We start from the raw sequence: 14,675 nt of genomic DNA on the forward strand, positions 1-14,675 counted from the left end.
AATAGCTTTTTTTGAGAATGGCAATATTGCTTTAAAATACTTTAAAAAATAATAGCTTTTATGGTCTTTTATCCAGAAACTCTATTACTTTAACAGAACAAAATGGGTCTAACATTTTACTGACGATCTTTCAACCTTCTCAGTTGTTGTTTGTTTGTTTTTTTAAACAACCTTCTCAGTTTTAAAGGAAACGCCAATACCTTAAAAAAAAAAACCCAACCTGCCGGAATAAATAGGACTTGTGCTGATGAAATTTTAATCTTCTACAATGGGAGAGAGCCCCAAATCCGAATTGTAGGACAATCCTCAGTCGCATGAATGTAAAGCGTTGGAATTCGACTTAGATGGTATCGATGTCCTCATCATCATCTCCTATGCCGTCAAACTGGATTTGACCGTCGTCTCCAGGGCCCAAGCATCCGTTTCATTGAATTTAGCACGCTCTGGAAGCTCGCCATAGGCCTTCAGACTTCTAGCTTCATCTTCATTGTCTTTTAAAATGACATCCGCTTTGTTATCTTGATACTAGACCAACCAATATGATGTCCAAGGTGTTTATCCAAACCTTTTCCCTCAATTTCCCCCTGATGTGACCCAATCTCTTTACATCATCAAAACACACGGCTTCGAAACCGTCCATTTCCCAACATTTTGATGACCTGTGTCTGTTCTTGCCCGTCCTCTTTGAACACCTGCTCTCTTTTTTCAGACTCAATCTCTTTGTTACCTCTCCATCTATTTTTACCTCCTTTACCTTTATTCTTAGGCCTTGCAGCGTTTCCGACTCCCTTTTGGGGGGCGGGGGATTCCTTTGAGGGGAGCAAAGACTAACGAGGGGGAGCGCGCAGGATGCAGCAGGCGCAAAGCCTCCAGTTGTGTATGAAAGAGAGCCCCACGACCAGAGATTCAGAGAATTGGAGGTCCAGACTGTAAATCTTTTTTTTAAAAAAACATTTTATTAAGGGCTCATACAATTCTTATCACAATCCATTCATATACATCCATCAATTGTATAAAGCACATCTGCACATTCCCTGCCCCAATCATTCTCAAAGCATTTGCTCTCCACTTAAGCCCTTTGCATCAGGTCCTCTTTTTTTCCCCTCCATCCCCTTCCCCCCCTCCCTCATGTGCCCTTGGTAATTTATACATCGTTATTTTGTCATATCTTGCCCTATCCGGAGTCTCCCTCCCCCCCCCTTCTCTGCCGTCCCTCTCCCAGGGAGGAGGTCACATGTGGATCCTTGTAATCAGTTCCCCCTTTCCAACCCACTCACTCTCCACTCTCCCAGCATCACCCCTCACACCCTTGGTCCTGAAGGTATCATCCACCCTGGATTCCCTGTGCCTCCAGCCCCCATATGCACCAGTGTACAACCTCTGCCCTATCCAGCCCTGCAAGGTAGAATTCGGATCATGGTAGTTGATGGGAGGAAGCATCCAGGATCTGGGGGAAAGCTGTGTTCTTCATCGGTACTACCTCGCACCCTGATTGACCCATCTCCTCTCCTAAACTCCTCTATGAGGGGATCTCCATTGGCCGACAAATGGGCCTTGGGTCTCCACTCTGCACTTCCCCCTTCATTCAATATGGTATATATATACACATACATATATCTTCTTTTTTTTTTCTTTTGCATGATGCCTTATACCTGGTCCCTTTGGCACCTCGTGATCCCACTGGCTGGTGTGCTTCATCCATGTGGACTTTTTTTGCTTCTGAGCTAGATGGCCGCTTGTTCACCTTCAAGCCTTTAAGACACCAGACACTATCTCTTTTGATAGCTGGGCACCATCAGCTTTCTTCACCACATTTGCTTATGCACCCATTTGTCTTCAGCGATCCTGTCATGGAGGTGTGCACCAATGATATGATTTTTTGTTCTTTGATGCCTGTTAACTGATCCCTTTGGGACCACTCGCTCACACAGGCTGGTGTGTTCTTCCATGTGGGCTTTGTTGCTTCTGAGCTAGATGGCCGCTTGTTTATCTTCAAGCCTTTAAGACCCCAGCCACTATCTCTTTTGATAGCCGGGCACCATCAGCTTTCTTCACCACATTTACTTGTTCACCCACTTTGGCTTCAGCAGTTGTGTCGGGAGAGTGAGCATCATAGAGTTCCAATTTAATAAAAGAAAGTATTCATGCATTGAGGGAGTGTTTGAGTAGAGGCCCAAGGTCCTTTCGCCACCTTAATACTTAACCTATAAATATAGACACATAGATCTATTTCCCCATCCTCATATATATATTTGCATGTACATGTCTTTGTCTAGACCTCCATAAATGCCCTTTGACTCCTAGCTCTTTCCTCCATCTCCCTTGACTTTCCTCCTGCCCTACTACCATGCTCTGTCACCACCTGGGCTACAGCTAAACCTCTTCTCTACGCAACCTTACCCTTGATCATTCCCCACCAGGCCTGCCACTCCCCCCTCTCTACCACTTTGGGTCCCATGTTGTTCCCTTGTCCCTGTGTTTGTTGACACCCCTTCCTTACCCCTTTACCCCACCCCCACTCCAAAAGCCCCCCGGAACTGTCGGTCCCATTGTTTTTCCTCCAGATAGTTCATCCAGCCTGTCCTATTCAGACAGACCTGTGGAGACACTAACACGCACAAAAAGAAGACAGAGGAAAACAAAGCAACAGTATACAACCAGACAACAAAACAACAAAAACAAACCACTGACAAAGAACAGAACAAAACAGTTCACAAGAGAAAAGCTTGTAGTTAGTTCAGGGATCGTTTGCTGGCCCTTAGGAGCATTTTCCAGTCCAGTCTGTTGGGGCACCACGCCCTGGTCCCAAAGTCCACTTTCAGCATTCCCTGGGGACCTTGCCACTCCCTTCCCTTGCTGTTCCGCTGCACTCCCCAGTGCTTTGCCTTGGTATGGTGGGATCGGGTCAGGTGAAATTCCCACACTGTGTCTCCAGTGCTGTCCCCTGTATAGCCCTTAGCCACTGAGGGGCATCATTTCTCATAGTGGGGCCAGAGACTGTAAATCTTAATGAGAATAGAAAGTCTCATCTTTCTTCCTTGGAGTAACTGGTGGTTTCCAACTGCTGACCTGGCGATGAGTAGCCCAATTCGTAACCCACTATGCTACACCATACACAATTTGGTAACAGGAATATGAACAAGAAAGAAAATGATTGGCTGTATAAGTATATATATGTATACAGCAAGCTATAGGTGCATACATACCTGTACATACATGGTGTATGACAGAAGCCCTGGAGGTGCGATGGACTGAGCATTTGGGTTGCCAACCACAAGGTTGGCAGTTCAAATTCACCAGTTGCTCCATGAGAGGAAGATGAAGCTGTCTGCTTCTACAAAGAATTACAGTAAAAAAAAAAAAACAACCCTAAGGATCAGTTAAATCATATCCTGTATAGCATCACTATGGATCAAAATCGACAAGATGACAGTGGGTAATATGGTATTGCTGTAGGCATGGATTTATACACCTTTGTTTGTGCCGCATTTGTATTCCCATATGCAATAAAGAGCACAGGGACACAGTCATGAATATCTCCAAGACATAACCAAATACGTCACGGTATTGCTGTGCTGTGTTTGAAGGCTTAGAACTATAATTTCATGGACAATTCAGTTAATGACAAAACATAGTTTATAACGTTTATATTCTACATCTCAACATGTCAAGTATCTTCTAAGGTCTTAAATCTTAGGGATGGACATCTAAGATATAACTATTCATCTCTATTTTTCTGGTTCAAAAAGAAAGAACGAAGAAAACCAAAGACCCAAAGAAGAAACTAGTCGACAGGACTAACTGCCCACATGAACTACAGCGTCATCTATTCAGAGGCCAGAACTAGATGGTGCCTGCCTGCTCTACTGGTTGTTCAAGCTGGGGAAGAGATAGATGGTCCTGCATAAAATGGAAGAACACAGCTCTAGTTCCTAGAAAAGAAATAAAAAGGACTAGCTGCATTGGACCTTGGTTTGGATTGCTTGCTTTGAGAATTCCCAAAGAAAAGTGTCGTGGAACTACTACCCAATATTTACTACTTTTTTAATGCCCCTCCTTGTTTTCCTATGACATTTATTAATCTGGCAGTGAATACATTAATCTGTCTCAGTGAATGAGTGTTATTGAAAGTTTTGCCCTACAACCAACCCCATTATGCAGTATCCAGTTACTTAAGAGTTTAATATATACAAGTCAACCTAATGTATTTAGGTCTAAAATTTGTCTATAGTTATATAATTTTCTTTTCTCAAGAGTGTTTTAAATTTTATACCATTGACAGATGACGACACTATCAATAGAATTAACTTATGCCCCAGGAGAACGATTTATAATGTTCTCAATTATAAAATGTTAATGATGTTTCTAAAGTGAACCAGAAACATATATGTCACAGATATATGAATAGATTTTGGGATCACACTTAATTCTAGCCCCAATCTAAGAACAAGTAGTTCTTATGGCTTGTCCCTGATCCATTCTCGCCCACATAAAGAGATCATTAAAGATACAGGTGGTGAAGAAACTAGATGGTGCCAGGCTATCATAAAGAAGAACATCTGGGGTCTTAAAGGCTTGTCTTCCAACAAGAAACCATCAAATAGATCTATGTGCATATGTTTATAGGTTCAGTCTTAAGGTAGCAGTGGACATTGGGCCTCCACTCAAGTACTCCCTCAGTACAAGAACACTTTGTCCTATTAAACTGACATTCATGATGCCCATCTTCTCAACACAATCGCTGAAGACAAATGTGTGCATAAGCAAGTGTAGTGAAGAAAGCTGATGGTGCCCGGCTATCGAAAGATATAGTGTTTGGGGTCTTAAAGGCTTGAAGGTAAACAAGCGGCCATCTAACCCAGAAGTAACAAAAGCTCACATGGATGAAGCACACTTGGCTGTGAGATCACAAGGTGTTGAAGGTATCAGGTATCAGGCACTAAAGAACTAAAAATCATATCATCGTGAATGAGGGGAAGTGCGGGGTGGGAACCCAAGTGCCATCTGTAGGCAACTGGACATCCCTTTGCAGAGGGGTTGTGTGGAGGAGACGAGTCAGTCAGGGTGCAGTGTAGCATTGATGAAACACACAACTTTCCTCTAGTTCTTAACTGTTCCCCTCCCTCCCCACTATCATGATCCCAATTCTACCTTACAAACCTGGCTAGACCAGAGGATGGACACTGGTACAGATAAGAGCTGGAAACACAGGGAATCCAGGACAGGTGAACCCCTCAGGATTAGTGGTGAATGTGGCGATACCAGGAGGGTAGAGGAAAGGTAGGGTAGAAAGAGGGAACCAATTACAAGGATCTACATATAACCTCCTCCCTGGGGGATGGACAACAGAAGAGTAGATGAAGGAAGATGTGCAGTATAAGATATGATAAAATAATAATAATTTATAAGTTATCAAGGGTTTGTGAGGGAGGGCGGAGCTGGGAGAGAAGGAAAAAAATGAGGAGCTGATATCAAGGGCTGAAGTGGAAAGCAAATATTTTGAGAATGATGAGGGTAACAAATGTGCTTGACACAATGAATGTTATATGGATTGTGATAAGAGTCGTACAAGCCCCCAATACAATAATTTAAAATAAACAACAACAAAAACAAAACAAGCAACCATCTAGATGAGATATCAACTAAGTCCACGTGGAAGAAACACCCCAGCCTGTGTGGTCCCAGGATTGTAAATAATAAAATCCAAACCCAAAGGAGGGAATTGTATCAGAGGTCAGATTGTGAACATTCCATTTGCAGAAGGCTCTGGATGGCGGTAGAAGCCCAAAGTCCATTTGCAGGGTCCCCACATGGATTAAGCCTTTAGAGAATCCCCTCAGGCCCTGCTACCAGACTGCGAGCATTGTAGAGTCAATTACGGCATATGTAGTTAGGTTAAAATGTAATATTTTTCATTTGATCTCCCTTTCGATCTGTTTTAGAGTTGTTTCAGCTTTTATTGTCTTCCACATTCTTTTTCATGGAAGTTTTTCTATGTTTTGTCTAGTCTTTGTTGTTGGGGTTGTTTGTTTATTTATTCCTGTTTGTGTTTTGTCTGGTTTTCTGTGTTTGAAATCTAGGATAGGTAGATCTGTAGTGACAATAATTGGATCAATAATTGCCTAGGGACATGGCAGGGGAGGATGTGAGGGAATGGGGCACAACAACAATGGCTATGGGAAGAATATGTTCTGAAATTGATTGTGGTGTTGATTGCACAAATCTTCTTAATATGATTGAATAATTAAATTGTGTAGTATGAGGTATATGTCGAGAAAATGATTTCTTTAAGTACATGGGTATAAGTAAATCCATAGAAATAGTAACTGGATTAATAATTACCTAGGGGCATGGCAAGGGAGGTTAGAAGGAAGGGGGGAGCTAACAAGTATGAGAAGAAAATGTTCTGGAAATGCTGGTGGTAATGCTCACACAAAGCTTGTTAATACGACTGAGTGATTAAATTGTATGATTTGTGAATTATATACCAATAAAACTATGGTTGTTTTTTACAAAAAGGCCCAGCAAGAGAAAAACATGCATTTATCTACATCAGAGGTGGGAGAGTTCCAGAAGTGGGGTGGGATGGTTGATCTCTGAATAATTGACAATGGTGTCCTAAGAAAGGAAGAGATTGCTTAACATCTGCCAAGCCCAAGTATTCCGCGCTAGCTCATAGCAAGATTAGTCAGGAAATAGTGTTCCTGACCTTGTATTCTCTTTCGTACTTATTCCATCCCCCCCCCCCCCCAGGAAGTCACAACGTTTGGGAGGAGGCGTCGGGAAACAATGAAAAAGTCCGCTGCATTCTCTTCTCCTATGCGAGTATCCAGGCTGCTCAGCTGGAGAGCGGACAAGTTTGGAACTGTATACAACACTTTAATTACTGAAAGGAGTCTGCTTTGTGATTTGAAATAATCACCGGCCATTTTATCTCCTGAGAGTAACCAGAAACTCATCAGATCGACCCTAGGTTGTATCCAAAGGTTTAGGGAAGAACGAGACCCATAGAACGGTGAGTCGGGGCAAACACACAAATGTGGGATGGCAACCCTATGTCCTGCTCATTACACAGAAGTCCCTCACGCCTACCATACAAAGCCCAATGGTGAGCATGCCCTGCATGACCTAACTTCAGTTCATGATACTTTTGCCCTTTGCTCATTGGGCTCCATCCACAGTCAGCCCTTCAAACTCCTGCCCTAGGGCCTTTACAAGTGTGTTTCCCCTATCTTTAGAAAAGTGTTCTCCTCATTCTTGCTCTATCGCATTCTTTGAGGTTCAGTACAGTTGTTGCCTCTCAGGGGGGGCCTCACTCCACCCCACCTAAATTAAGTCCTTTGGGTTAGTCTCTCCAGGAAACACTATGTGCTTAACAGTCTCCTCTACTGGATTCTATCCTCCATGAGGACAGAAACCATATGCCTGGTTGTTTTCAGCACTACATCCTCAATACCCATCCCAGTGCCTCACACATAGTAGGTGGTTGTTGGAATTATCTAACACTGCTATCACAGAAAACAGAGATAGAAAACATCATGGAAGCAATCTGCAGAGCGACCTCACAGGCACCTCAGCACCATCGACATTTGTTGCTGTTGCTAGCAATGGGATTGCTTCTGACTCATGGTGAACCTGTACACAAGGGAACGAAACACCACCCAGTCCCTGGCCATCCCACAATCGTTATTTCTGAGTCCCGTGTTGTAGCCAATGTACCCCTCTATCTCATTGAAGGTTTTCCTCTTTTATGCTGCCCCTGATTTTGTTTTTTCAGTTTTAGATTGGTGGATTCTGTTTACACCTTTTAAGTTTATAACCATGAGAATACATTCATTTTTCAAAATCATTCTATGGGGGCTCACACAACTCTTATCACAATCCGTATGTACATCCATTGTGTCAAGCACATTTGTACATTTGTTGCCATTATCATTCTCAAAACATTTGCTTTCTGCTTGAGCCCTTGATATTAGCTCCTCATTTCCCAACTCCTTCCCTGCTCCCCCTCCCTCATGAACCCTTGATAATTTATAAATTATTATTATTTTGTCATATCTTACCCTGTCCGACGTCTCCTTTCATCCCACTTTTCTGTTGTCCATCACCCAGGGAGGAGGTTATATATAGATCCTTGTAATTGGTTCCCCCTTTCTACCCCCACCTTCCCTCTACCCTGCTGATATTGCCACTATCACCACTGGTCCTGATGGGATCATCTGCCCTGGATTTCCTGTGTTTCCAGTTCCTATCTGTATCAGTGTACACCCTCTGTTCTAGCCAGGTTTGTAAGGTAGAATTGAGATCATGATAGTGGTGGTGAGGAGGGGGAGGAAGCATTTAGGAACAAGAGGAAAGTTGTATGCTTCATTGTTGCTACCTTGAACCCTGACTGGCTCGTCTCCTCTCTGCAACCCTTCTTTAAGGGGGTGTCCAGCTGCCCATGGATGGGCTTTGGGTCTCCACTCTGCACTCACCCTCATTTACAATGATATGATTTTTAGTTCTTTGATGCCTGATACCTGATCCCTTTGACACCTCGTGGTCACACAGGCTGGTGTGCTTCTTCCCTGTGGGCTTTGTTACTTCCGAGCTAGATGGCCTCTTGTTTACCTTCAAGCCTTTAAGACCCCAGATGCTATATCTTTTGATAGCCGGGCACCATCAGCTTTCTTCACCACATTTGCTCACGTACACATTTGTCTTCAGTGATAATATCGGGAAGATGGCTGCCCCTGTATTTTATCAAGCATTAAAGACGGCCTTTTCGAAGAGCTAGTCTCTTCTGATTGACATTTAGAGCCAGGTTACTCATTGTTGTGTGGGATTGTGCTCTGTCTTGTAGGATATTTAGCAGCATCCTTAACTTTTACCTACTAGGTCCCAGTAGCATCCTCCCACCCCTACCTCAGTTGTGATCACTAATATTGTCTCCAGACAATATCAACTGTTCCCTGTGTGACAAAACTATTCCTCGTTGAGATCTGCTGTTCTAAACCGAGCATGATGGAGAAGAGAGAGAAGGTATTATTTCTAACACCATATGCAATTTCAGTATGCAAACACTTCATGGAAGACAGATATTTCTTCTATTGCAAAAATTAGGACAAAACAAGATTAAGGAACACGTTCCAAACCCGATCATGGTGATGATTGAAGCACTCTTCTCCATCTTACTGATTTATTGAATTGTTTGCTGTGCGAATTATATGCAAATTACATAAAACCGTTGGGAAAAAATTAGAGTAAATAACCAAGGTGCTCCTAGAGAGGAAGGAGGTAGAGGGAAAGCATTAGCGGTTGTTCAGAGAGAGCTCCTGGCTACTTGCGAGCAATGAGGGGGTTCTCGGCATGAACCAGATGGCGGCAGGTAAAAGAAAAGGGAGTAGAGTGAGGAAACAGAGGCACTAGAAGCTAGTCTTTGGTGATTCAACCAAACAAACTCACTGCCATCGAGATGACTGTGACTCACAGCCACCTGCCCTGTGGGTTTGGAAGATTGTAACTATTTATGGGAGTAGAAAGTACAATGCCTAGTCTTTCTCCTTTGGAGCGGCTACTGGTTTCGAACTGCCGACCATGGGGATCACAGCTCAACTTGTAAGCACTACACCACTAGGGCTGCTCTCCTCAAGGGTCCCTACCAAGGATCCTTTCTTGATTAAAGGATCAAGAAAAGGAGGTGTGTGTGTGTGTGTAAGTACAGGCTTCTCAATGCTATCCAAATAAAAATAAAACCTACTGCCAACGAATTGACTCCGAATTCACAGCGACCACAGGTAGAGTTTCCGAGGTGTTGTCAGTCTTTGTGAGAGCAGAGAAGCCCATTTTTCTCCTCTGGAGTGACTGGCGGTTCTGAATCTCAGAACTTGTGGTCCGCAGTCCGCTAGTCATCTGTCAGCACCACCAGAACGCCTCTCAAAGTCCGTCACTTTCTCTACCTTAAAAATCTCAGAGCAAGGCCCTCCTCAATTTGCTTTGGGTGAGAGCAATTTGAAAATCTGCAAGGGCCAGCAGGAACTTCCAGAATCACTTGGCTCTGCCATTCCTATAAGCTCATGTTCATCTCAGATGGATCAAGTGGCTCCCTAGTAACCAGCACTTCTGTCCCCGCTGCAAGAGTTGCCCCAGGTAGCCTCTGGTCAAGGTGGCCCGGATAACCGCTGCCCTTAACACTGCCCGATTCAGTCCCTTACATCATCCCCACCGTGACACACACCCTGGATCCTAAATGTGAACCGACGGCTCGTCACTCATCCTGGGTGTACCCAACATATTGAATCATTTCAGCACCACACCTAGTTCTTTCCTGGTCACTGAGCCCTTGAACTTAAAGAGGTCAAACCAGCATGAACGTTCAAAGCCACAGTGTAGCTAATCATGTCTGAGGTCTGCAAGGCAGACAGGGAACCTCCCTAAAGTGTCCCAATGTTTGTGGTCCTTTTGGTGAACTACGGCAGCTCCAAGGGCGGGAAAAGCAGCCCAGAGGAAATTGCCCACTTGGGAAATTGTGCTCCTAGAGAGCTTTCCTGTTTACCATGAGTCATTTCTGAAAAGCCGGTCAGCTCCCGTTGGGGGTAATTTTCTAATGAAATGCATTTGCATTCAATATGCATGTAACCCCAACCTAACAAGAACAATGACATAAAGCCACTGCTCTCAAATCAGTTCCTATCTTTATCTTACATAGGGTTTCCAAGACTGTAAATCTTCACAGGCGCATGCAGCTTCAGCTGTCTCCAAAGGAGCAGTTGGTGGGTTTAAAACACCAATATCTCAGTTAGGAAGCCTATGCCTAACCCATAGCACACCAGGTCGCTCTGTCTATCTATCTATCTATCTATCTATCTATCTATCTATCTATCTATCTATCTATCTATCTATCTACTATCTATCTATCTATCTATCTATCTATCTATCTATCTATCTATCTATCTATCTATCTGAAAACTCACTGCCTTGGCAGGAGTAAACAGTCTCATCTTTCTCCTATGGAACAGCTGGTGGCTGTAAACTGTTGATGTGGTTAGCAGCTCAATGCCTTACCCCAAACACCACCCGGGAGATATATATATATATATATATATATATATATATATATATATATATATATATATATATATATAATATGCATTCACACACATATATGTAAAACACAGGTTGCATATGTGCTAAAACCACTCTGACTGCAGGGGAGGTGGGGAAGGAGTTGTTGGTGCTTTCCAAGGCAGAATAAAGCTGCCCTTCATCATCCTCCACCACCCTTCAACTTCACGCCCCCACGACAAAAATAAGAACCCCCCCCCTTGTCCCCATGAAAGAAAATGTAAATGCTGCGCCCGAGTGAAAAGCTTCAGGAATAGGCTTGGGTTTGAGCGTCCCAGCTTGTTCCAGGACTCATTCTTACTGAGTCTAACTCTTGTGGTTTTTCGGTAGGAGGTAATTTCTGTGCTGGTTAGGGTTTGAAGGAGCTGGCCCAGAGTTAAACCTTTGCTTAAATTAGAACAAGATGTCACCAGTGGTCTCACTCTAGTAGCACAGACAGGCTTGAGGGCATCCTGTGGGATTCTCCTTAGTTTCCATGACTAGGAATCACACCACTCCCGTCATGGCATTTCCAGTCTCTCCTACCATGCAGGAAGTGTGAGTTGTTTGGGGTGTTTTTTAAAATTTTGATTTTATTATTATTAATTTTTTAAAATTTCAAGTAAGGAAAGTGATGGCAAAGACCTTTTCATCAAAACAAGTGACAAATTTCACTCTAGTTACAGACACATAAAAGGAAAAAATTCGTTTTCTTTCTGAAGTTAATCAGAAACAAATGGGTCTGCTTCTCCAAAGGGAAAGTTGGAGTTTACTTATGATACAGCCCCTCCCAGAAATCTAGAAAATTATACATACTGTACTCTCTGTTTATAAGAATGTGAATAACATGATTGTGTGCACAGGGTCAAATGTAGTTCAGATGAGAATGTGCTGCTGTTCGGCCTCAAGAGCCGCTGTTAACTCCTTATTAACACCACTCAAACAGCTTCCTTTCGAGAAAAAACTTAGAGGAAAGGCTCCTTGTGGCCAGGAAAGATGTCGCCCTATCTTTAAATATGGACGCTGTGGTAGAATTCGTGCCTCCCATGCAGGAGACTTGGAGCCCTGGTGATGGAGTGGTAATGCATTGGGTTATTACCCACGTGGTTGGCAGTTTGAAACCACCAGCAGCTCCTTGGGAGAAAAACTGGCCTTTCTATTCCTGTAAACAATTACAGTCTAGGAAACTCACAGGGGGTAGGGGATTCCTATGAGTCAGCAGACTTGATAGCAGTGAGATTCTTTGTTTTTGGATGCAGGGGACTAGGAGCCCTGCTTGCATATCAGATTACAGCTTGGGCTGCTAACTAGAAGGTTAGTAGTTCAAAACCAAGAGCTCTTTCTCTGGCAGCAAAATGAGGCTTTCTGCTCCCATAAAGATTGACAATGGTCGAAAGCTGCAGGGGCAGCTCTCTCCTCTCTTCAAAGGCACTATGAGTTGGAATAGACAGAATGGCAGTGAGTTTGGGGTTTGCAGACCCAGGTTTGACATCCAGCCCATGTACTGCATGCACAACTGAAGTAGACAAGTTCATGTCACCCCATTTTTTAATCGACCTAAAGGGTAAGTTAAAATGGCCACAAAGGTTTCTTCACTCCGAGGGAACCCTCCCCCGCCTCTCCTTGATAAGCCTCACCGGAGAATTTTGCCCTGGCTGGCTTTTGTTCTGTCCAAGGTAACCTGGGTTTTATCATCACTTGCATGGAGTGCCTGGCCAGTAATTGTCCGAAGGGCAACCCTGTTTAAACTGCTCTTCTCCCTATCCGCGAGGACCAGTAAGTCCCTCTCCCCAATGCAGGTGTGTTCATTTTTTTTTCCTTTCCCAGGGAGGCTTAACTAAAGACAAGATCCAGTGATAGTCATAAAACAGGGTAACTGAGAACTTTGCTTAAATCCGTTTTCTTTTTGCTTCTGTCAATATCACTTACTTAATGATAGCTAAATTTAAAATGTGCTTTTTCTGCTTTCTGTAGCCCACTTGCTTCCTGGAAACTATGAAAGGCTTGGCCGAAATAACATTAGCACTGCAGCATGACAGAGTATACCTGTTACTGTCCCTTCTGCAGTCCAGGCGAGCCTGATATAATAAAGAATTTGCATAATCCGATTTGCACATTGTAGTGGTTTTCATTTACCCAAACCCACAACACAACCACCATTCGTCTGTCATGGAGGCATACGTACTGCTGGGATACCAAACAAGTTTCAGCTGAACTCCCAGACTAAGACAGACTAGGAACAAAAGCTTGGCAATCTACTTTTTAACAGTTCAGCCAAGAAAACTCTACGGATCACTGAGGTCCCACCTGTTGTACATGGGCCCTTGACTCCATGGTAACTAACAACTAGCATCGTCTTCAGATACAGCCCCATCTCAAGTGTAGGACACAATTGTCAGCAAAGAGTAGATATCCAAATGAATGCATGGAATAAATTTGATTGATGAGTGAATCAGTACTTTTTTTTTTAATTGAGAAGTAGGGTTGGTTTTATTTTAGCTACATTGCTCCAATGTTCCTGTTTGCGGAGCCACTGAGTACTACAAAACCCTAAACGTAATGAAACCAAAAGGCTCATGGAAAAATTTAATCTAATGGATTAAAGCCCCACGCAAACACCAGTCTCCCCATGTCTTAGGGTCACAATACAGAGAGAGGACCCATCTAGACTACCATCTACTCTGAGAAGGGTTACATTAGAAGATCCTGTTGAGAGTGGGGGGAAATGTGGACCAGAACTCAAAATCATAAAAGAGATCCAGAACCCCAAGAGGATCACCTCACTTGCCCTTCAGATCTGGAACCGAACCCACCGCAGTGGCTCAATTTTCAGCCATGCAATAGACAAGACTGTACGTTTGGTTTGTGCATCATAAACTAATCAACCATTTCAGACCAAAAGAGCAGCATTTATCCAAGGACAAAGTGGAAAATATTAGGAAAGAAGAAGAAACGGAAACAGAAAACACAGGGAGGACATGAAACGGGAAAAACAGGGAGGACATGAGGTACACAATGGTACATTGAAGGGACTGGAATGTAGCTGTTGAAACAAAATGTGTATGACCTGTTGAATGCAAAACGGATGAGCTGCTCTGAAAGTCTCCACCCGATTCACAACACAAAGCTTTTTAAAAAGAACCCAAAACTTGTTTGTCCAACTCCTTCCTTCTGTATCTCCCATAATGAGAATGCACTCTCTATCACAGGATCCCGAGGATCCCAGCTATTTTATGCATGGCTCTGTGCAACTGTTTCCCAAGCTTCATTTCACCGACCCTCCGATCACATTCACTCACCGCCATCAAGTTCATTCTGACGTATCGTGAGTTTCTGAGTCCGTAACTCTATGGAGCAGAAAGCCTCATCCTTCTCCGGCAAAGTTGTTGGTAGTTTCCAATGGCTGACCTTGTAGTTAGCAGCCCAATGTGTAACCACTAGGCCACCAAGAGTCTTGGGAGTAGGCACTGTCTTTGTTTTCAAGGCATGGAAATGTGTTCCAGAAAGCCAGGTAACTAGCCTGGGATCACAGAATAAGTAACATAGCTTGGTTTTGCACCTGAGTCCAGAGGCTGTCTGAGTCTTCTTTA

At 43.5% G+C, this 14,675-nt stretch overlaps 1 pseudogene; it reads right to left on the reverse strand.

Annotated features, from left to right (window-relative positions):
- Nucleotides 1–340: 340 nt before the first annotated feature.
- The window catches only part of LOC142452559 (eukaryotic translation initiation factor 1A, Y-chromosomal-like), a 73,031-nt pseudogene continuing 58,696 nt past the window's right edge, over nt 341–14,675 (reverse strand).

Source organism: Tenrec ecaudatus, chromosome 7 (genome assembly GCF_050624435.1).
Source record: "Tenrec ecaudatus isolate mTenEca1 chromosome 7, mTenEca1.hap1, whole genome shotgun sequence".
In the NCBI taxonomy this organism is placed as follows: Eukaryota; Metazoa; Chordata; class Mammalia; order Afrosoricida; family Tenrecidae; genus Tenrec; species Tenrec ecaudatus.